Genomic DNA, 19,592 nt, shown 5'->3' with positions numbered 1-19,592 from the left:
GAGCAGCATGCTATTTTTTTGGCTGGATGTAAAGGGTAGATTACACCAGGTAGAATGGACCAGGATACAAAATTTAGATGTGTGCTGCATCTGAAGTTAGAGAAGACAATGAGCTCAAACAAAGCTCCTGAAAGAAAAAATGCATGTAGCAAACAGACAAACCACCACGTAGTCGGCAGGGTTCGAACCTGCGCGGGGAAACCCCAATGGATTTCGAGTCCATCGCCTTAACCTCTCTGCCACGACTACCCCATTTATTGAGCAGCATGCTATTTTTTGGCTGGAAGTGTAGGCTAGAGTTCACCAGGTACAATGCACCCAGCTATAAAATCTAGATGTGTGCTGCACCTGAAGATAGAGTAGACAGCAGGGTTTTAACCTGCGCAGGTAAAACCCAATGGATTTCAAGTCAATCACCTTAACCTCTTGGCCACAACAATGTCATTCAGAAAGTAGGATGCTATTTTCTAGACTGGATGTGAAGGGTACAGTACACCAGGAAAAATTAACCCAGCTGGAAATTCTAGATGTGTGCTGAATCTGAAGTTAGAGATGAAAATGTGCTTAAACAAAGTTGCTTCACGACCTAACGCTTGAAGCAAACAAAGCATCACGAAGTCGGCAGGGTTCGAACCTGCGCGGGGAGACCCCAATGGATTTCAAGTCCATCGCCTTAACCTCTCGGCCACGACTATCCCATTTAGTGAGTAGCATGCTATTTTTTTGGCTGGATGTGAAGGGTAGAGTACACCAGGTACAATGCAAACAGCTACAAAATCTAGATGTGTGCTGCACCTGAAGATAGAGTAGACAGCAGGGTTTTAACCTGCGCAGGTAAAACCCAATGGATTTCAAGTCAATCACCTTAACCTCTTGGCCACAACAATGTGATTCAGAAAGTAGGATGCTATTTTCTAGACTGGATGTGAAGGGCACATTACACCAGGAATAATTAACCCAGCTGGAAAATCTAGATGTGTGCTGAATCTGAAGTTAGAGATGAAAATGTGCTCAAACAAAGTTGCTTCACGACCTAATGCTTGAAGCAAACAAAGCATCACGTAGTCGGCAGGGTTCGAACCTGCGCGGGGAGACCCCAATGGATTTCTAGTCCATCGCCTTAACCTCTCGGCCACGACTACCCCGTTTAGTGAGCAGCATGCTATTTTTTGGCTGAATGTGTAGGGTAGAGTACACCAGGTAGAATTCATCCAGCTAGAAAATCTGGATGTGTGCTGCACCTGAAGTTAGAGAAGACATTGAACTCAAACAATGCTTCTCAAAGACACAATACTTGGAGGAAACAGACAAAGTATCACGTAGTCGGCAGGGTTCGAACCTGCACGGGGAGAACCCAATGGATGTCAAGTCCATCGCCTTAACCTCTCGGCCACGACTACCACATTTGGTAAGCAGCATGCTATTTTTTGGCTGGATTTGTAGGGTAGAGTACACCAGGTACAAAGCATCCAGCTACAAAAATTTAGATGTGTTCTGCATATGAAGTTAGAGAAGATAATGAGCTCAAACAAAGCACCTGAAAGAAAAAATGCTTGTAGCAAACAGACAAACCACCACGTAGTCGGCAGGGTTTGAACCTGCGCGGGGAAACCCCAATGGATTTCAATTCCATCGCCTTAACCTCTCGGCCACGACTACCCCTTTTATTGAGCATCATGCTATTTTTTTGGCTGGATGTAAAGGGTAGATTACACCAGGTAGAATGGACCCGGCTACAAAATTTAGATGTGTGCTGCATCTGAAGTTAGAGAAGACAATGAGCTCAAACAAAGCTCCTGAAAGAAAAAATGCATGTAGCAAACAGACAAACCACCACGTAGTCGGCAGGGTTCGAACCTGCGCGGGGAAACCCCACTGGATTTCGAGTCCATCGCCTTAACTTCTCGGCCACGACTACCCCATTTAGTGAGCAGCATGCTATTTTTTGGCTGGATGTGTAGGCTAGAGTTCACCAGGTACAATGCACCCAGCTATAAAATCTAGATGTGTGCTGCACCTGAAGATAGAGTAGACAGCAGGGTTTTAACCTGCGCAGGTAAAACCCAATGGATTTCAAGTCAATCACCTTATCCTCTTGGCCACAACAATGTCATTCAGAAAGTAGGATGCTATTTTCTAGACTGGATGTGAAGGGTACAGTACACCAGGAAAAATTAACCCAGCTGGAAATTCTAGATGTGTGCTGAATCTGAAGTTAGAGATGAAAATGTGCTTAAACAAAGTTGCTTCACGACCTAACGCTTGAAGCAAACAAAGCATCACGTAGTTGGCAGGGTTCGAACCTGCGCGGGGAGACCCCAATGGATTTCAAGTCCATCGCCTTAACCTCTCGGCCACGACTATCCCATTTAGCGAGTAGCATGCTATTTTTTTGGCTGGATGTGAAGGGTAGAGTACACCAGGTACAATGCAAACAGCTACAAAATCTAGATGTGTGCTGCACCTGAAGATAGAGTAGACAGCAGGGTTTTTACCTGCGCAGGTAAAACCCAATGGATTTCAAGTCATTCACCTTAACCTCTTGGCCACAACAATGTGATTCAGAAAGTAGGATGCTATTTTCTAGACTGGATGTGAAGGGCACATTACACCAGGAAAAATTAACCCAGCTGGAAAATCTAGATGTCTGCTGAATCTGAAGTTAGAGATGAAAATGTGCTCAAACAAAGTTGCTTCACGACCTAATGCTTGAAGAAAACAAAGCATCACGTAGTCGGCAGGGTTAGAACCTGCGCGGGGAGACCCCAATGGATTTCAAGTCCATCGCCTTAACCTCTCGGCCACGACTATCCCGTTTAGTGAGCAGCATGCTATTTTTTGGCTGAATGTGTAGGGTAGAGTACACCAGGTAGAATTCATCCAGCTAGAAAATCTGGATGTGTGCTGCACCTGAAGTTAGAGAAGACATTGAACTCAAACAAACCTTCTCAAAGACACAATACTTGGAGGAAACAGACAAAGTATCACGTAGTCGGCAGGGTTCGAACCTACACGGGGAGAACCCAATGGATGTCAAGTCCATCGCCTTAACCTCTCGGCCACGACTACCACATTTGGTAAGCAGCATGCTATTTTTTGGCTGGATGTGTAGGGTAGAGTACACCAGGTACAAAGCATCAAGCTACAAAATTTAGATGTGTTCTGCATATGAAGTTAGAGAAGATAATGAGCTCAAACAAAGCACCTGAAAGAAAAAATGCTTGTAGCAAATAGACAAACCACCACATAGTCGGCAGGGTTTGAACCTGCGCGGGAAGACCCCAAAGGATTTCAAGTCCATCGCCTTTACCTCTCGGCCACGACTACACCATTTACCGAGCAGCATGCTATTTTTTGGCTTGATGTGAAGGGTAGAGGTCACCAGGTACAAAGCATCCAGCTACAAAATCTGGATGTGTGCTGCACCTGAAGTTAGAGAAGACATTGAACTCAAACAAAGCTTCTCAAAGACACAATACTTGGAGGAAACAGACAAAGTATCACATAGTCGGCAGGGTTCGAACCTGCGCGGGGAAACCCCAATGGATTTCAAGTCCATCGCCTTAACCTCTCGGCCACGACTACCACATTTGGTAAGCAGCATGCTATTTTTTGGCTGGATGTGTAGGGTAGAGTACACCAGGTACAAAGCATCCAGCTACAAAATTTAGATGTGTTCTTCATATGAAGTTAGAGAAGATAATGAGCTCAAACAAAGCACCTGAAAGAAAAAATGCTTGTAGCAAACAGACAAACCACCACGTAGTCGGCAGGGTTTGAACCTGCGCGGGGAAACCCCAATGGATTTCAAGTCCATCGCCTTAACCTCTCGGCCACGACTACCCCGTTTATTGAGCAGCATGCTATTTTTTTGGCTGGATGTAAAGGGTAGATTACACCAGGTAGAATGGACCCGGCTACAAAATTTAGATGTGTGCTGCATTTGAAGTTAGAGAAGACAATGAGCTCAAACAAAGCTCCTGAAAGAAAAAATGCATATAGCAAACAGACAAACCACCACGTAGTCGGCAGGGTTCGAACCTGCGCGGGGAAACCCCAATGGATATCGAGTCCATCGCCTTAACCTCTCTGCCACGACTACCCCATTTAGTGAGCAGCATGCTATTTTTTGGCTGGAAGTGTAGGCTAGAGTTCACCAGGTACAATGCACCCAGCTATAAGATCTAGATGTGTGCTGCACCTGAAGATAGAGTAGACAGCAGGGTTTTAACCTGCGCAGGTAAAACCCAATGGATTTCAAGTCAATCACCTTAACCTCTTGGCCACAACAATGTCATTCAGAAAGTAGGATGCTATTTTCTAGACTGGATGTGAAGGGTACAGTACACCAGGAAAAATTAAACCAGCTGGAAATTCTAGATGTGTGCTGAATCTGAAGTTAGAGATGAAAATGTGCTTAAACAAAGTTGCTTCACGACCTAACGCTTGAAGCAAACAAAGCATCACGAAGTCGGCAGGGTTCGAACCTGCGCGGGGAGACCCCAATGGATTTCAAGTCCATCGCCTTAACCTCTTGGCCACGACTATCCCATTTAGCGAGTAGCATGCTATTTTTTTGGCTGGATGTTAAGGGTAGAGTACACCAGGTACAATGCAAACAGCTACAAAATCTAGATGTGTGCTGCACCTGAAGATAGAGTAGACAGCAGGGTTTTAACCTGCGCAGGTAAAACCCAATGGATTTCAAGTCAATCACCTTAACCTCTTGGCCACAACAATGTGATTCAGAAAGTAGGATGCTATTTTCTAGACTGGATGTGAAGGGCACATTACACCAGGAATAATTAACCCAGCTGGAAAATCTTGATGTGTGCTGAATCTGAAGTTAGAGATGAAAATGTGCTCAAACAAAGTTGCTTCACGACCTAATGCTTGAAGCAAACAAAGCATCACGTAGTCGGCAGGGTTCGAACCTGCGCGGGGAGACCCCAATGGATTTCAAGTCCATCGCCTTAACCTCTCGGCCACGACTACCCCGTTTAGTGAGCAGCATGCTATTTTTTGGCTGAATGTGTAGGGTAGAGTACACCAGGTAGAATTCATCCAGCTAGAAAATCTGGATGTGTGCTGCACCTGAAGTTAGAGAAGACATTGAACTCAAACAAAGCTTCTCAAAGACACAATACTTGGAGGAAACAGACAAAGTATCACGTAGTCGGCAGGGTTCGAACCTGCACGGGGAGAACCCAATGGATGTCAAGTCCATCGCCTTAACCTCTCGGCCACGACTACCACATTTGGTAAGCAGCATGCTATTTTTTGGCTGGATGTGTAGGGTAGAGTACACCAGGTACAAAGCATCAAGCTACAAAATTTAGATGTGTTCTGCATATGAAGTTAGAGAAGATAATGAGCTCAAACAAAGCACCTGAAAGAAAAAATGCTTGTAGCAAATAGACAAACCACCACATAGTCGGCAGGGTTTGAACCTGCGCGGGGAGACCCCAATGGATTTCAAGTCCATCGCCTTAACCTCTCGGCCACAACTACCCCATTTAGCGAGCAGCATGCTATTTTTTGGCTTGATGTGAAGGGTAGAGGTCACCAGGTACAAAGCATCCAGCTACAAAATCTGGATGTGTGCTGCACCTGAAGTTAGAGAAGACATTGAACTCAAACAAAGCTTCTCAAAGACACAATACTTGGAGGAAACAGACAAAGTATCACGTAGTCGGCAGGGTTCGAACCTGCGCGGGGAGACCCCAATGGATTTCAAGTCCATCGCCTTAACCTCTCGGCCACGACTACCACATTTGGTAAGCAGCATGCTATTTTTTGGCTGGATGTGTAGGGTAGAGTACACCAGGTACAAAGCATCCAGCTACAAAATTTAGATGTGTTCTGCATATGAAGTTAGAGAAGATAATGAGCTCAAACAAAGCACCTGAAAGAAAAAATGCTTGTAGCAAACAGACAAACCACCACGTAGTCGGCAGGGTTTGAACCTGCGCGAGGGAAACCCCAATGGATTTCAAGTCCATCGCCTTAACCTCTTGGCCACGACTACCCCATTTATTGAGCAGCATGCTATTTTTTTGGCTGGATGTAAAGGGTAGATTACACCAGGTAGAATGGACCAGGCTACAAAATTTAGATGTGTGCTGCATCTGAAGTTAGAGAAGACAATGAGCTCAAACAAAGCTCCTGAAAGAAAAAATGCATGTAGCAAACAGACAGACCACCACGTAGTCGGCAGGGTTCGAACCTGCGTGGGGAAACCCCACTGGATTTCGAGTCCATCGCCTTAACCTCTCGGCCACGACTACCCCATTTAGTGAGCAGCATGCTATTTTTTGGCTGGATGTGTAGGCTAGAGTTCACCAGGTACAATGCACCCAGCTATAAAATCTAGATGTGTGCTGCACCTGAAGATAGAGTAGACAGCAGGGTTTTAACCTGCGCAGGTAAAACCCAATGGATTTCAAGTCAATCACCTTAACCTCTTGGCCACAACAATGTGATTCAGAAAGTAGGATGCTATTTTCTAGACTGGATGTGAAGGGTACAGTACACCAGGAAAAATTAACCCAGCTGGAAATTCTAGATGTGTGCTGAATCTGAAGTTAGAGATGAAAATGTGCTCAAACAAAGTTGCTTCACGACCTAATGCTTGAAGCAAACAAAGCATCACGTAGTCGGCAGGGTTCGAACCTGCGCGGGGAGACCCCAATGGATTTCAAGTCCATCGCCTTAACCTCTCGGCCACGACTACCACATTTGGTAAGCAGCATGCTATTTTTTGGCTGGATGTGTAGGGTAGAGTACACCAGGTACAAAGCATCCAGCTACAAAATTTAGATGTTTTCTGCATATGAAGTTAGAGAAGATAATGAGCTCAAATAAAGCACCTGAAAGAAAAAATGCTTGTAGCAAATAGACAAACCACCACATAGTCGGCAGGGTTTGAACCTGCGCGGGGAGACCCCAATGGATTTCAAGTCCATCGCCTTAACCTCTCGGCCACGACTACCCCATTTAGCGAGCAGCATGCTATTTTTTGGCTTGATGTGAAGGGTAGATTACACCAGGTAGAATGGACCAGGCTACAAAATTTAGATGTGTGCTGCATCTGAAGTTAGAGAAGACAATGAGCTCAAATAAAGCTCCTGAAAGAAAAAATGCATTTAGCAAACAGACAAACCACCACGTAGTCGGCAGGGAAACCCCAATGGATTTCGAGTCCATCGCCTTAACCTCTCGGCCACGACTACCCCATTTAGTGAGCAGCATGCTATTTTTTGGCTGGAAGTGTAGGCTAGAGTTCACCAGGTACAATGCACCCAGCTATAAAATCTAGATGTTTGCTGCACCTGAAGATAGAGTAGACAGCAGGGTTTTAACCTGCGCAGGTAAAACCCAATGGATTTCAAGTCAATCACCTTAACCTCTTGGCCACAACAATGTCATTCAGAAATTAGGATGCTATTTTCTAGACTGGATGTGAAGGGTACAGTACACCAGGAAAAATTAACCCAGCTGGAAATTCTAGATGTGTGCTGAATCTGAAGTTAGAGATGAAAATGTGCTTAAACAAAGTTGCTTCACGACCTAACGCTTGAAGCAAACAAAGCATCACGTAGTTGGCAGGGTTCGAACCTGCGCGGGGAGACCCCAATGGATTTCAAGTCCATCGTCTTAACCTCTCGGCCACGACTATCCCATTTAGCGAGTAGCATGCTATTTTTTTGGCTGGATGTGAAGGGTAGAGTACACCAGGTAGAATGCATCCAGCTAGAAAATCTGGATGTGTGCTGCACCTGAAGTTAGAGAAGACATTGAACTCAAACAAAGCTTCTCAAAGACACAATACTTGGAGGAAACAGACAAAGTATCACGTAGTCGGCAGGGTTCGAACCTGCGCGGGGAGAACCCAATGGATGTCAAGTCCATCGCCTTAACCTCTCGGCTACGACTACCACATTTGGTAAGCAGCATGCTATTTTTTGGCTGGATGTGTAGGGTAGAGTACACCAGGTACAAAGCATCAAGCTACAAAATTTAGATGTGTTCTGCATATGAAGTTAGAGAAGATAATGAGCTCAAACAAAGCACCTGAAAGAAAAAATGCTTGTAGCAAATACACAAACCACCACATAGTCGGCAGGGTTTGAACCTGCGCGGGGAGACCCCAATGGATTTCAAGTCCATCGCCTTAACCTCTCGGCCACGACTACCCCATTTAGCGAGCAGCATGCTATTTTTTGGCTTGATGTGAAGGGTAGAGGTCACCAGGTACAAAGCATCCAGCTACAAAATCTGGATGTGTGCTGCACCTGAAGTTAGAGAAGACATTGAACTCAAACAAAGCTTCTCAAAGACACAATACTTGGAGGAAACAGACAAAGTATCACGTAGTCGGCAGGGTTCGAACCTGCGCGGGGAGACCCCAATGGATTTCAAGTCCATCGCCTTAACCTCTCGGCAACGACTACCACATTTGGTAAGCAGCATAATATTTTTTGGCTGGATGTGTAGGGTAGAGTACACCAGGTACAAAGCATCCAGCTACAAAATTTAGATGTGTTCTGCATATGAAGTTAGAGAAGATAATGAGCTCAAACAAAGCACCTGAAAGAAAAAATGCTTGTAGCAAACAGACAAACCACCACGTAGTCGGCAGGGTTTGAACCTGCGCGAGGGAAACCCCAATGGATTTCAAGTCCATCGCCTTAACCTCTCGGCCACGACTACCCCATTTATTGAGCAGCAAGCTATTTTTTTGGCTGGATGTAAAGGGTAGATTACACCAGGTAGAATGGACCCGGCTACAAAATTTAGATGTGTGCTGCATCTGAAGTTAGAGAAGACAATGAGCTCAAACAAAGCTCCTGAAAGAAAAAATGCATGTAGCAAACAGACAAACCACCACGTAGTCGGCAGGGTTCGAACCTGCGCGGGGAAACCCCAATGGATTTCGAGTCCATCGCCTTAACCTCTCGGCCACGACTACCCCATTTAGTGAGCAGCATGCTATTTTTTGGCTGGATGTGTAGGCTAGAGTTCACCAGGTACAATGCACCCAGCTATAAAATCTAGATGTGTGCTGCACCTGAAGATAGAGTAGACAGCAGGGTTTTAACCTGCGCAGGTAAAACCCAATGGATTTCAAGTCAATCACCTTAACCTCTTGGCCACAACAATGTCATTCAGAAAGTAGGATGCTATTTTCTAGACTGGATGTGAAGGGTACAGTACACCAGGAAAAATTAACCCAGCTGGAAATTCTAGATGTGTGCTGAATCTGAAGTTAGAGATGAAAATGTGCTTAAACAAAGTTGCTTCACGACCTAACGCTTGAAGCAAACAAAGCATCACGTAGTTGGCAGGGTTCGAACCTGCGCGGGGAGACCCCAATGGATTTCAAGTCCATCGTCTTAACCTCTCGGCCACGACTATCCCATTTAGCGAGTAGCATGCTATTCTTTTGGCTGGATGTGAAGGGTAGAGTACACCAGGTAGAATTCATCCAGCTAGAAAATCTGGATGTGTGCTGCACCTGAAGTTAGAGAAGACATTGAACTCAAACAAAGCTTCTCAAAGACACAATACTTGGAGGAAACAGACAAAGTATCACGTAGTCGGCAGGGTTCGAACCTGCGCGGGGAGACCACAATGGATTTCTAGTCCATCGCCTTAACCTCTCGGCCACGACTATCCCATTTAGCGAGTAGCATGCTATTTTTTTGGCTGGATGTGAAGGGTAGAGTACACCAGGTAGAATGCATCCAGCTAGAAAATCTGGATGTGTGCTGCACCTGAAGTTAGAGAAGACATTGAACTCAAACAAAGCTGCTCAAAGACACAATACTTTGAGGAAACAGACAAAGTATCACGTAGTCGGCAGGGTTCGAACCTGCGCGGGGAGACCCCAATGGATTTCAAGTCCATCGCCTTAACCTCTCGGCCACGACTACCACATTTGGTAAGCAGCATGCTATTTTTTGGCTGGATGTGTAGGGTAGAGTACACCAGGTACAAAGCATCCAGCTACAAAATTTAGATGTGTTCTGCATATGAAGTTAGAGAAGATAATGAGCTCAAACAAAGCACCTGAAAGAAAAAATGCTTGTAGCAAATAGACAAACCACCACGTAGTCGGCAGGGTTCGAACCTGCGCGGGTAGACCCCAATGGATTTCAAGTCCATCGCCTTAACCTCTCGGCCACGACTACCCCGTTTAGTGAGCAGCATGCTATTTTTTGGCTGGATGTGTAGGGTAGAGTACACCAGGTAGAATGCATCCAGCTACAAAATCTGGATGTGTGCTGCACCTGAAGTTAGAGAAGACATTGAACTCAAACAAAGCTCCTCAAAGACACAATGCTTGGAAGAAACAGACAAAGTATCACGTAGTCAGCAGGGTTCGAACCTGCGCTGGGAGACCCCAATGGATTTCAAGTCCATCGCCTTAACCTCTTGGCCACGACTACCACATTTGGTAAGCAGCATGCTATTTTTTGGCTGGATGTGTAGGGTAGAGTACACCAGGTACAAAGCATCCAGCTACAAAATTTAGATGTGTTCTGCATATGAAGTTAGAGAAGACAATGAGCTCAAACAAAGCTCCTGAAAGAAAAAATGCATGTAGCAAACAGACAAACCACCACGTAGTCGGCAGGGTTCGAACCTGCGCGGGGAAACCCCAATGGATTTCGAGTCCATCGCCTTAACCTCTCGGCCACGACTACCCCATTTAGTGAGCAGCATGCTATTTTTTGCCTGGAAGTGTAGGCTAGAGTTCACCAGGTACAATGCACCCAGCTATAAAATCTAGATGTGTGCTGCACCTGAAGATAGAGTAGACAGCAGGGTTTTAACCTGCGCAGGTAAAACCCAATGGATTTCAAGTCAATCACCTTAACCTCTTGGCCACAACAATGTGATTCAGAAAGTAGGATGCTATTTTCTAGACTGGATGTGAAGGGTACAGTACACCAGGAAAAATTAACCCAGCTGGAAATTCTAGATGTGTGCTGAATCTGAAGTTAGAGATGAAAATGTGCTCAAACAGAGTTGCTTCACGACCTAATGCTTGAAGCAAACAAAGCATCACGTAGTCGGCAGGGTTCGAACCTGCGCGGGGAGACCCCAATGGATTTCAAGTCCATCGTCTTAACCTCTCGGCCACGACTATCCCATTTAGCGAGTAGCATGCTATTTTTTTGGCTGGATGTGAAGGGTAGAGTACACCAGGTAGAATGCATCCAGCTAGAAAATCTGGATGTGTGCTGCACCTGAAGTTAGAGAAGACATTGAACTCAAACAAAGCTTCTCAAAGACACAATACTTGGAGGAAACAGACAAAGTATCACGTAGTCGGCAGGGTTCGAACCTGCGCGGGGAGAACCCAATGGATGTCAAGTCCATCGCCTTAACCTCTCGGCTACGACTACCACATTTGGTAAGCAGCATGCTATTTTTTGGCTGGATGTGTAGGGTAGAGTACACCAGGTACAAAGCATCAAGCTACAAAATTTAGATGTGTTCTGCATATGAAGTTAGAGAAGATAATGAGCTCAAACAAAGCACCTGAAAGAAAAAATGCTTGTAGCAAATAGACAAACCACCACATAGTCGGCAGGGTTTGAACCTGCGCGGGGAGACCCCAATGGATTTCAAGTCCATCGCCTTAACCTCTCGGCCACGACTACCCCATTTAGCGAGCAGCATGCTATTTTTTGGCTTGATGTGAAGGGTAGAGGTCACCAGGTACAAAGCATCCAGCTACAAAATCTGGATGTGTGCTGCACCTGAAGTTAGAGAAGACATTGAACTCAAACAAAGCTTCTCAAAGACACAATACTTGGAGGAAACAGACAAAGTATCACGTAGTCGGCAGGGTTCGAACCTGCGCGGGGAGACCCCAATGGATTTCAAGTCCATCGCCTTAACCTCTCGGCAACGACTACCACATTTGGTAAGCAGCATAATATTTTTTGGCTGGATGTGTAGGGTAGAGTACACCAGGTACAAAGCATCCAGCTACAAAATTTAGATGTGTTCTGCATATGAAGTTAGAGAAGATAATGAGCTCAAACAAAGCACCTGAAAGAAAAAATGCTTGTAGCAAACAGACAAACCACCACGTAGTCGGCAGGGTTTGAACCTGCGCGAGGGAAACCCCAATGGATTTCAAGTCCATCGCCTTAACCTCTCGGCCACGACTACCCCATTTATTGAGCAGCAAGCTATTTTTTTGGCTGGATGTAAAGGGTAGATTACACCAGGTAGAATGGACCCGGCTACAAAATTTAGATGTGTGCTGCATCTGAAGTTAGAGAAGACAATGAGCTCAAACAAAGCTCCTGAAAGAAAAAATGCATGTAGCAAACAGACAAACCACCACGTAGTCGGCAGGGTTCGAACCTGCGCGGGGAAACCCCAATGGATTTCGAGTCCATCGCCTTAACCTCTCGGCCACGACTACCCCATTTAGTGAGCAGCATGCTATTTTTTGGCTGGATGTGTAGGCTAGAGTTCACCAGGTACAATGCACCCAGCTATAAAATCTAGATGTGTGCTGCACCTGAAGATAGAGTAGACAGCAGGGTTTTAACCTGCGCAGGTAAAACCCAATGGATTTCAAGTCAATCACCTTAACCTCTTGGCCACAACAATGTCATTCAGAAAGTAGGATGCTATTTTCTAGACTGGATGTGAAGGGTACAGTACACCAGGAAAAATTAACCCAGCTGGAAATTCTAGATGTGTGCTGAATCTGAAGTTAGAGATGAAAATGTGCTTAAACAAAGTTGCTTCACGACCTAACGCTTGAAGCAAACAAAGCATCACGTAGTTGGCAGGGTTCGAACCTGCGCGGGGAGACCCCAATGGATTTCAAGTCCATCGTCTTAACCTCTCGGCCACGACTATCCCATTTAGCGAGTAGCATGCTATTTTTTTGGCTGGATGTGAAGGGTAGAGTACAACAGGTAGAATGCATCCAGCTAGAAAATCTGGATGTGTGCTGCACCTGAAGTTAGAGAAGACATTGAACTCAAACAAAGCTTCTCAAAGACACAATACTTGGAGGAAACAGACAAAGTATCACGTAGTCGGCAGGGTTCGAACCTGCGCGGGGAGAACCCAATGGATGTCAAGTCCATCGCCTTAACCTCTCGGCTACGACTACCACATTTGGTAAGCAGGATGCTATTTTTTGGCTGGATGTGTAGGGTAGAGTACACCAGGTACAAAGCATCAAGCTACAAAATTTAGATGTGTTCTGCATATGAAGTTAGAGAAGATAATGAGCTCAAACAAAGCACCTGAAAGAAAAAATGCTTGTAGCAAATAGACAAACCACCACATAGTCGGCAGGGTTTGAACCTGCGCGGGGAGACCCCAATGGATTTCAAGTCCATCGCCTTAACCTCTCGGCCACGACTACCCTATTTAGCGAGCAGCATGCTATTTTTTGGCTTGATGTGAAGGGTAGAGGTCACCAGGTACAAAGCATCCAGCTACAAAATCTGGATGTGTGCTGCACCTGAAGTTAGAGAAGACATTGAACTCAAACAAAGCTTCTCAAAGACACAATACTTGGAGGAAACAGACAAAGTATCACGTAGTCGGCAGGGTTCGAACCTGCGCGGGGAGACCCCAATGGATTTCAAGTCCATCGCCTTAACCTCTCGGCAACGACTACCACATTTGGTAAGCAGCATAATATTTTTTGGCTGGATGTGTAGGGTAGAGTACACCAGGTACAAAGCATCCAGCTACAAAATTTAGATGTGTTCTGCATATGAAGTTAGAGAAGATAATGAGCTCAAACAAAGCACCTGAAAGAAAAAATGCTTGTAGCAAACAGACAAACCACCACGTAGTCGGCAGGGTTTGAACCTGCGCGAGGGAAACCCCAATGGATTTCAAGTCCATCGCCTTAACCTCTCGGCCACGACTACCCCATTTATTGAGCAGCAAGCTATTTTTTTGGCTGGATGTAAAGGGTAGATTACACCAGGTAGAATGGACCCGGCTACAAAATTTAGATGTGTGCTGCATCTGAAGTTAGAGAAGACAATGAGCTCAAACAAAGCTCCTGAAAGAAAAAATGCATGTAGCAAACAGACAAACCACCACGTAGTCGTCAGGGTTCGAACCTGCGCGGGGAAACCCCAATGGATTTCGAGTCCATCGCCTTAACCTCTCGGCCACGACTACCCCATTTAGTGAGCAGCATGCTATTTTTTGGCTGGATGTGTAGGCTAGAGTTCACCAGGTACAATGCACCCAGCTATAAAATCTAGATGTGTGCTGCACCTGAAGATAGAGTAGACAGCAGGGTTTTAACCTGCGCAGGTAAAACCCAATGGATTTCAAGTCAATCACCTTAACCTCTTGGCCACAACAATGTCATTCAGAAAGTAGGATGCTATTTTCTAGACTGGATGTGAAGGGTACAGTACACCAGGAAAAATTAACCCAGCTGGAAATTCTAGATGTGTGCTGAATCTGAAGTTAGAGATGAAAATGTGCTTAAACAAAGTTGCTTCACGACCTAACGCTTGAAGCAAACAAAGCATCACGTAGTTGGCAGGGTTCGAACCTGCGCGGGGAGACCCCAATGGATTTCAAGTCCATCGTCTTAACCTCTCGGCCACGACTATCCCATTTAGCGAGTAGCATGCTATTCTTTTGGCTGGATGTGAAGGGTAGAGTACACCAGGTAGAATTCATCCAGCTAGAAAATCTGGATGTGTGCTGCACCTGAAGTTAGAGAAGACATTGAACTCAAACAAAGCTTCTCAAAGACACAATACTTGGAGGAAACAGACAAAGTATCACGTAGTCGGCAGGGTTCGAACCTGCGCGGGGAGACCACAATGGATTTCTAGTCCATCGCCTTAACCTCTCGGCCACGACTATCCCATTTAGCGAGTAGCATGCTATTTTTTTGGCTGGATGTGAAGGGTAGAGTACACCAGGTAGAATGCATCCAGCTAGAAAATCTGGATGTGTGCTGCACCTGAAGTTAGAGAAGACATTGAACTCAAACAAAGCTGCTCAAAGACACAATACTTTGAGGAAACAGACAAAGTATCACGTAGTCGGCAGGGTTCGAACCTGCGCGGGGAGACCCCAATGGATTTCAAGTCCATCGCCTTAACCTCTCGGCCACGACTACCACATTTGGTAAGCAGCATGCTATTTTTTGGCTGGATGTGTAGGGTAGAGTACACCAGGTACAAAGCATCCAGCTACAAAATTTAGATGTGTTCTGCATATGAAGTTAGAGAAGATAATGAGCTCAAACAAAGCACCTGAAAGAAAAAATGCTTGTAGCAAATAGACAAACCACCACGTAGTCGGCAGGGTTCGAACCTGCGCGGGTAGACCCCAATGGATTTCAAGTCCATCGCCTTAACCTCTCGGCCACGACTACCCCGTTTAGTGAGCAGCATGCTATTTTTTGGCTGGATGTGTAGGGTAGAGTACACCAGGTAGAATGCATCCAGCTACAAAATCTGGATGTGTGCTGCACCTGAAGTTAGAGAAGACATTGAACTCAAACAAAGCTCCTCAAAGACACAATGCTTGGAAGAAACAGACAAAGTATCACGTAGTCAGCAGGGTTCGAACCTGCGCGGGGAGACCCCAATGGATTTCAAGTCCATCGCCTTAACCTCTTGGCCACGACTACCACATTTGGTAAGCAGCATGCTATTTTTTGGCTGGATGTGTAGGGTAGAGTACACCAGGTACAAAGCATCCAGCTACAAAATTTAGATGTGTTCTGCATATGAAGTTAGAGAAGACAATGAGCTCAAACAAAGCTCCTGAAAGAAAAAATGCATGTAGCAAACAGACAAACCACCACGTAGTCGGCAGGGTTCGAACCTGCGCGGGGAAACCCCAATGGATTTCGAGTCCATCGCCTTAACCTCTCGGCCACGACTACCCCATTTAGTGAGCAGCATGCTATTTTTTGCCTGGAAGTGTAGGCTAGAGTTCACCAGGTACAATGCACCCAGCTATAAAATCTAGATGTGTGCTGCACCTGAAGATAGAGTAGACAGCAGGGTTTTAACCTGCGCAGGTAAAACCCAATGGATTTCAAGTCAATCACCTTAACCTCTTGGCCACAACAATGTGATTCAGAAAGTAGGATGCTATTTTCTAGACTGGATGTGAAGGGTACAGTACACCAGGAAAAATTAACCCAGCTGGAAATTCTAGATGTGTGCTGAATCTGAAGTTAGAGATGAAAATGTGCTCAAACAGAGTTGCTTCACGACCTAATGCTTGAAGCAAACAAAGCATCACGTAGTCGGCAGGGTTCGAACCTGCGCGGGGAGACCCCAATGGATTTCAAGTCCATCGTCTTAACCTCTCGGCCACGACTATCCCATTTAGCGAGTAGCATGCTATTTTTTTGGCTGGATGTGAAGGGTAGAGTACACCAGGTAGAATGCATCCAGCTAGAAAATCTGGATGTGTGCTGCACCTGAAGTTAGAGAAGACATTGAACTCAAACAAAGCTTCTCAAAGACACAATACTTGGAGGAAACAGACAAAGTATCACGTAGTCGGCAGGGTTCGAACCTGCGCGGGGAGAACCCAATGGATGTCAAGTCCATCGCCTTAACCTCTCGGCTACGACTACCACATTTGGTAAGCAGCATGCTATTTTTTGGCTGGATGTGTAGGGTAGAGTACACCAGGTACAAAGCATCAAGCTACAAAATTTAGATGTGTTCTGCATATGAAGTTAGAGAAGATAATGAGCTCAAACAAAGCACCTGAAAGAAAAAATGCTTGTAGCAAATAGACAAACCACCACATAGTCGGCAGGGTTTGAACCTGCGCGGGGAGACCCCAATGGATTTCAAGTCCATCGCCTTAACCTCTCGGCCACGACTACCCCATTTAGCGAGCAGCATGCTATTTTTTGGCTTGATGTGAAGGGTAGAGGTCACCAGGTACAAAGCATCCAGCTACAAAATCTGGATGTGTGCTGCACCTGAAGTTAGAGAAGACATTGAACTCAAACAAAGCTCCTCAAAGACACAATACTTGGAGGAAACAGACAAAGTATCACGTAGTCGGCAGGGTTCGAACCTGCGCGGGGAGACCCCAATGGATTTCAAGTCCATCGCCTTAACCTCTCGGCAACGACTACCACATTTGGTAAGCAGCATAATATTTTTTGGCTGGATGTGTAGGGTAGAGTACACCAGGTACAAAGCATCCAGCTACAAAATTTAGATGTGTTCTGCATATGAAGTTAGAGAAGATAATGAGCTCAAACAAAGCACCTGAAAGAAAAAATGCTTGTAGCAAACAGACAAACCACCACGTAGTCGGCAGGGTTTGAACCTGCGCGAGGGAAACCCCAATGGATTTCAAGTCCATCGCCTTAACCTCTCGGCCACGACTACCCCATTTATTGAGCAGCAAGCTATTTTTTTGGCTGGATGTAAAGGGTAGATTACACCAGGTAGAATGGACCCGGCTACAAAATTTAGATGTGTGCTGCATCTGAAGTTAGAGAAGACAATGAGCTCAAACAAAGCTCCTGAAAGAAAAAATGCATGTAGCAAACAGACAAACCACCACGTAGTCGGCAGGGTTCGAACCTGCGCGGGGAAACCCCAATGGATTTCGAGTCCATCGCCTTAACCTCTCGGCCACGACTACCCCATTTAGTGAGCAGCATGCTATTTTTTGGCTGGATGTGTAGGCTAGAGTTCACCAGGTACAATGCACCCAGCTATAAAATCTAGATGTGTGCTGCACCTGAAGATAGAGTAGACAGCAGGGTTTTAACCTGCGCAGGTAAAACCCAATGGATTTCAAGTCAATCACCTTAACCTCTTGGCCACAACAATGTCATTCAGAAAGTAGGATGCTATTTTCTAGACTGGATGTGAAGGGTACAGTACACCAGGAAAAATTAACCCAGCTGGAAATTCTAGATGTGTGCTGAATCTGAAGTTAGAGATGAAAATGTGCTTAAACAAAGTTGCTTCACGACCTAACGCTTGAAGCAAACAAAGCATCACGTAGTTGGCAGGGTTCGAACCTGCGCGGGGAGACCCCAATGGATTTCAAGTCCATCGTCTTAACCTCTCGGCCACGACTATCCCATTTAGCGAGTAGCATGCTATTTTTTTGGCTGGATGTGAAGGGTAGAGTACAACAGGTAGAATGCATCCAGCTAGAAAATCTGGATGTGTGCTGCACCTGAAGTTAGAGAAGACATTGAACTCAAACAAAGCTTCTCAAAGACACAATACTTGGAGGAAACAGACAAAGTATCACGTAGTCGGCAGGGTTCGAACCTGCGCGGGGAGAACCCAATGGATGTCAAGTCCATCGCCTTAACCTCTCGGCTACGACTACCACATTTGGTAAGCAGCATGCTATTTTTTGGCTGGATGTGTAGGGTAGAGTACACCAGGTACAAAGCATCAAGCTACAAAATTTAGATGTGTTCTGCATATGAAGTTAGAGAAGATAATGAGCTCAAACAAAGCACCTGAAAGAAAAAATGCTTGTAGCAAATAGACAAACCACCACATAGTCGGCAGGGTTTGAACCTGCGCGGGGAGACCCCAATGGATTTCAAGTCCATCGCCTTAACCTCTCGGCCACGACTACCCCATTTAGCGAGCAGCATGCTATTTTTTGGCTTGATGTGAAGGGTAGAGGTCACCAGGTACAAAGCATCCAGCTACAAAATCTGGATGTGTGCTGCACCTGAAGTTAGAGAAGACATTGAACTCAAACAAAGCTTCTCAAAGACACAATACTTGGAGGAAACAGACAAAGTATCACGTAGTCGGCAGGGTTCGAACCTGCGCGGGGAGACCCCAATGGATTTCAAGTCCATCGCCTTAACCTCTCGGCAACGACTACCACATTTGGTAAGCAGCATAATATTTTTTGGCTGGATGTGTAGGGTAGAGTACACCAGGTACAAAGCATCCAGCTACAAAATTTAGATGTGTTCTGCATATGAAGTTAGAGAAGATAATGAGCTCAAACAAAGCACCTGAAAGAAAAAATGCTTGTAGCAAACAGACAAACCACCACGTAGTCGGCAGGGTTTGAACCTGCGCGAGGGAAACCCCAATGGATTTCAAGTCCATCGCCTTAACCTCTCGGCCACGACTACCCCATTTATTGAGCAGCAAGCTATTTTTTTGGCTGGATGTAAAGGGTAGATTACACCAGGTAGAATGGACCCGGCTACAAAATTTAGATGTGTGCTGCATCTGAAGTTAGAGAAGACAATGAGCTCAAACAAAGCTCCTGAAAGAAAAAATGCATGTAGCAAACAGACAAACCACCACGTAGTCGGCAGGGTTCGAACCTGCGCGGGGAAACCCCAATGGATTTCGAGTCCATCGCCTTAACCTCTCGGCCACGACTACCCCATTTAGTGAGCAGCATGCTATTTTTTGGCTGGATGTGTAGGCTAGAGTTCACCAGGTACAATGCACCCAGCTATAAAATCTAGATGTGTGCTGCACCTGAAGATAGAGTAGACAGCAGGGTTTTAACCTGCGCAGGTAAAACCCAATGGATTTCAAGTCAATCACCTTAACCTCTTGGCCACAACA

General features: G+C 45.5%; 43 non-coding genes across 43 annotated transcripts; all 43 read right to left on the bottom strand.

Moving 5' to 3' along the window:
* Positions 1-167: 167 nt before the first annotated feature.
* Positions 168-249, bottom strand: trnas-cga (transfer RNA serine (anticodon CGA)). The gene has a single exon. It is a non-coding gene; the product is annotated as a tRNA-Ser (tRNA).
* A 364-nt stretch (positions 250-613) lies between these two features.
* On the bottom strand, positions 614-696 carry trnas-uga (transfer RNA serine (anticodon UGA)). The gene has a single exon. It is a non-coding gene; the product is annotated as a tRNA-Ser (tRNA).
* A 364-nt stretch (positions 697-1,060) lies between these two features.
* Positions 1,061-1,142, bottom strand: trnas-aga (transfer RNA serine (anticodon AGA)). Its single transcript has one exon. It is a non-coding gene; the product is annotated as a tRNA-Ser (tRNA).
* A 435-nt stretch (positions 1,143-1,577) lies between these two features.
* Positions 1,578-1,659, bottom strand: trnas-uga (transfer RNA serine (anticodon UGA)). The gene has a single exon. It is a non-coding gene; the product is annotated as a tRNA-Ser (tRNA).
* A 177-nt stretch (positions 1,660-1,836) lies between these two features.
* trnas-cga (transfer RNA serine (anticodon CGA)) lies at positions 1,837-1,918 on the bottom strand. Its single transcript has one exon. It is a non-coding gene; the product is annotated as a tRNA-Ser (tRNA).
* A 1,585-nt stretch (positions 1,919-3,503) lies between these two features.
* On the bottom strand, positions 3,504-3,585 carry trnas-uga (transfer RNA serine (anticodon UGA)). The gene has a single exon. It is a non-coding gene; the product is annotated as a tRNA-Ser (tRNA).
* A 176-nt stretch (positions 3,586-3,761) lies between these two features.
* On the bottom strand, positions 3,762-3,843 carry trnas-uga (transfer RNA serine (anticodon UGA)). The gene has a single exon. It is a non-coding gene; the product is annotated as a tRNA-Ser (tRNA).
* Positions 3,844-4,020: 177 nt separating this feature from the next.
* trnas-cga (transfer RNA serine (anticodon CGA)) lies at positions 4,021-4,102 on the bottom strand. The gene has a single exon. It is a non-coding gene; the product is annotated as a tRNA-Ser (tRNA).
* An 811-nt stretch (positions 4,103-4,913) lies between these two features.
* Positions 4,914-4,995, bottom strand: trnas-uga (transfer RNA serine (anticodon UGA)). Its single transcript has one exon. It is a non-coding gene; the product is annotated as a tRNA-Ser (tRNA).
* Positions 4,996-5,429: 434 nt separating this feature from the next.
* On the bottom strand, positions 5,430-5,511 carry trnas-uga (transfer RNA serine (anticodon UGA)). Its single transcript has one exon. It is a non-coding gene; the product is annotated as a tRNA-Ser (tRNA).
* A 176-nt stretch (positions 5,512-5,687) lies between these two features.
* Positions 5,688-5,769, bottom strand: trnas-uga (transfer RNA serine (anticodon UGA)). The gene has a single exon. It is a non-coding gene; the product is annotated as a tRNA-Ser (tRNA).
* A 436-nt stretch (positions 5,770-6,205) lies between these two features.
* trnas-cga (transfer RNA serine (anticodon CGA)) lies at positions 6,206-6,287 on the bottom strand. The gene has a single exon. It is a non-coding gene; the product is annotated as a tRNA-Ser (tRNA).
* A 364-nt stretch (positions 6,288-6,651) lies between these two features.
* trnas-uga (transfer RNA serine (anticodon UGA)) lies at positions 6,652-6,733 on the bottom strand. The gene has a single exon. It is a non-coding gene; the product is annotated as a tRNA-Ser (tRNA).
* Positions 6,734-6,909: 176 nt separating this feature from the next.
* Positions 6,910-6,991, bottom strand: trnas-uga (transfer RNA serine (anticodon UGA)). Its single transcript has one exon. It is a non-coding gene; the product is annotated as a tRNA-Ser (tRNA).
* Positions 6,992-8,113: 1,122 nt separating this feature from the next.
* Positions 8,114-8,195, bottom strand: trnas-uga (transfer RNA serine (anticodon UGA)). The gene has a single exon. It is a non-coding gene; the product is annotated as a tRNA-Ser (tRNA).
* A 176-nt stretch (positions 8,196-8,371) lies between these two features.
* On the bottom strand, positions 8,372-8,453 carry trnas-uga (transfer RNA serine (anticodon UGA)). Its single transcript has one exon. It is a non-coding gene; the product is annotated as a tRNA-Ser (tRNA).
* A 176-nt stretch (positions 8,454-8,629) lies between these two features.
* On the bottom strand, positions 8,630-8,712 carry trnas-uga (transfer RNA serine (anticodon UGA)). The gene has a single exon. It is a non-coding gene; the product is annotated as a tRNA-Ser (tRNA).
* Positions 8,713-8,889: 177 nt separating this feature from the next.
* Positions 8,890-8,971, bottom strand: trnas-cga (transfer RNA serine (anticodon CGA)). Its single transcript has one exon. It is a non-coding gene; the product is annotated as a tRNA-Ser (tRNA).
* A 623-nt stretch (positions 8,972-9,594) lies between these two features.
* On the bottom strand, positions 9,595-9,676 carry trnas-aga (transfer RNA serine (anticodon AGA)). The gene has a single exon. It is a non-coding gene; the product is annotated as a tRNA-Ser (tRNA).
* Positions 9,677-9,853: 177 nt separating this feature from the next.
* Positions 9,854-9,935, bottom strand: trnas-uga (transfer RNA serine (anticodon UGA)). Its single transcript has one exon. It is a non-coding gene; the product is annotated as a tRNA-Ser (tRNA).
* Positions 9,936-10,111: 176 nt separating this feature from the next.
* trnas-uga (transfer RNA serine (anticodon UGA)) lies at positions 10,112-10,193 on the bottom strand. The gene has a single exon. It is a non-coding gene; the product is annotated as a tRNA-Ser (tRNA).
* Positions 10,194-10,627: 434 nt separating this feature from the next.
* On the bottom strand, positions 10,628-10,709 carry trnas-cga (transfer RNA serine (anticodon CGA)). Its single transcript has one exon. It is a non-coding gene; the product is annotated as a tRNA-Ser (tRNA).
* An 881-nt stretch (positions 10,710-11,590) lies between these two features.
* trnas-uga (transfer RNA serine (anticodon UGA)) lies at positions 11,591-11,672 on the bottom strand. Its single transcript has one exon. It is a non-coding gene; the product is annotated as a tRNA-Ser (tRNA).
* A 176-nt stretch (positions 11,673-11,848) lies between these two features.
* trnas-uga (transfer RNA serine (anticodon UGA)) lies at positions 11,849-11,930 on the bottom strand. The gene has a single exon. It is a non-coding gene; the product is annotated as a tRNA-Ser (tRNA).
* A 176-nt stretch (positions 11,931-12,106) lies between these two features.
* Positions 12,107-12,189, bottom strand: trnas-uga (transfer RNA serine (anticodon UGA)). The gene has a single exon. It is a non-coding gene; the product is annotated as a tRNA-Ser (tRNA).
* A 177-nt stretch (positions 12,190-12,366) lies between these two features.
* trnas-cga (transfer RNA serine (anticodon CGA)) lies at positions 12,367-12,448 on the bottom strand. Its single transcript has one exon. It is a non-coding gene; the product is annotated as a tRNA-Ser (tRNA).
* An 881-nt stretch (positions 12,449-13,329) lies between these two features.
* On the bottom strand, positions 13,330-13,411 carry trnas-uga (transfer RNA serine (anticodon UGA)). Its single transcript has one exon. It is a non-coding gene; the product is annotated as a tRNA-Ser (tRNA).
* A 176-nt stretch (positions 13,412-13,587) lies between these two features.
* On the bottom strand, positions 13,588-13,669 carry trnas-uga (transfer RNA serine (anticodon UGA)). Its single transcript has one exon. It is a non-coding gene; the product is annotated as a tRNA-Ser (tRNA).
* Positions 13,670-13,845: 176 nt separating this feature from the next.
* Positions 13,846-13,928, bottom strand: trnas-uga (transfer RNA serine (anticodon UGA)). The gene has a single exon. It is a non-coding gene; the product is annotated as a tRNA-Ser (tRNA).
* Positions 13,929-14,105: 177 nt separating this feature from the next.
* trnas-cga (transfer RNA serine (anticodon CGA)) lies at positions 14,106-14,187 on the bottom strand. The gene has a single exon. It is a non-coding gene; the product is annotated as a tRNA-Ser (tRNA).
* A 623-nt stretch (positions 14,188-14,810) lies between these two features.
* On the bottom strand, positions 14,811-14,892 carry trnas-aga (transfer RNA serine (anticodon AGA)). Its single transcript has one exon. It is a non-coding gene; the product is annotated as a tRNA-Ser (tRNA).
* Positions 14,893-15,069: 177 nt separating this feature from the next.
* Positions 15,070-15,151, bottom strand: trnas-uga (transfer RNA serine (anticodon UGA)). The gene has a single exon. It is a non-coding gene; the product is annotated as a tRNA-Ser (tRNA).
* Positions 15,152-15,327: 176 nt separating this feature from the next.
* On the bottom strand, positions 15,328-15,409 carry trnas-uga (transfer RNA serine (anticodon UGA)). The gene has a single exon. It is a non-coding gene; the product is annotated as a tRNA-Ser (tRNA).
* A 176-nt stretch (positions 15,410-15,585) lies between these two features.
* Positions 15,586-15,667, bottom strand: trnas-uga (transfer RNA serine (anticodon UGA)). The gene has a single exon. It is a non-coding gene; the product is annotated as a tRNA-Ser (tRNA).
* A 176-nt stretch (positions 15,668-15,843) lies between these two features.
* On the bottom strand, positions 15,844-15,925 carry trnas-cga (transfer RNA serine (anticodon CGA)). Its single transcript has one exon. It is a non-coding gene; the product is annotated as a tRNA-Ser (tRNA).
* An 881-nt stretch (positions 15,926-16,806) lies between these two features.
* On the bottom strand, positions 16,807-16,888 carry trnas-uga (transfer RNA serine (anticodon UGA)). Its single transcript has one exon. It is a non-coding gene; the product is annotated as a tRNA-Ser (tRNA).
* A 176-nt stretch (positions 16,889-17,064) lies between these two features.
* trnas-uga (transfer RNA serine (anticodon UGA)) lies at positions 17,065-17,146 on the bottom strand. The gene has a single exon. It is a non-coding gene; the product is annotated as a tRNA-Ser (tRNA).
* Positions 17,147-17,322: 176 nt separating this feature from the next.
* On the bottom strand, positions 17,323-17,405 carry trnas-uga (transfer RNA serine (anticodon UGA)). Its single transcript has one exon. It is a non-coding gene; the product is annotated as a tRNA-Ser (tRNA).
* A 177-nt stretch (positions 17,406-17,582) lies between these two features.
* On the bottom strand, positions 17,583-17,664 carry trnas-cga (transfer RNA serine (anticodon CGA)). Its single transcript has one exon. It is a non-coding gene; the product is annotated as a tRNA-Ser (tRNA).
* An 881-nt stretch (positions 17,665-18,545) lies between these two features.
* Positions 18,546-18,627, bottom strand: trnas-uga (transfer RNA serine (anticodon UGA)). The gene has a single exon. It is a non-coding gene; the product is annotated as a tRNA-Ser (tRNA).
* A 176-nt stretch (positions 18,628-18,803) lies between these two features.
* Positions 18,804-18,885, bottom strand: trnas-uga (transfer RNA serine (anticodon UGA)). Its single transcript has one exon. It is a non-coding gene; the product is annotated as a tRNA-Ser (tRNA).
* A 176-nt stretch (positions 18,886-19,061) lies between these two features.
* On the bottom strand, positions 19,062-19,144 carry trnas-uga (transfer RNA serine (anticodon UGA)). The gene has a single exon. It is a non-coding gene; the product is annotated as a tRNA-Ser (tRNA).
* Positions 19,145-19,321: 177 nt separating this feature from the next.
* On the bottom strand, positions 19,322-19,403 carry trnas-cga (transfer RNA serine (anticodon CGA)). The gene has a single exon. It is a non-coding gene; the product is annotated as a tRNA-Ser (tRNA).
* Between the last annotated feature and the right edge of the window lie 189 nt (positions 19,404-19,592).

Source organism: Pseudorasbora parva, chromosome 6 (assembly GCF_024679245.1).
Source record: "Pseudorasbora parva isolate DD20220531a chromosome 6, ASM2467924v1, whole genome shotgun sequence".
In the NCBI taxonomy this organism is placed as follows: domain Eukaryota; kingdom Metazoa; phylum Chordata; class Actinopteri; order Cypriniformes; family Gobionidae; genus Pseudorasbora; species Pseudorasbora parva.
This window is presented reverse-complemented; position numbering and strand designations above follow the sequence as displayed.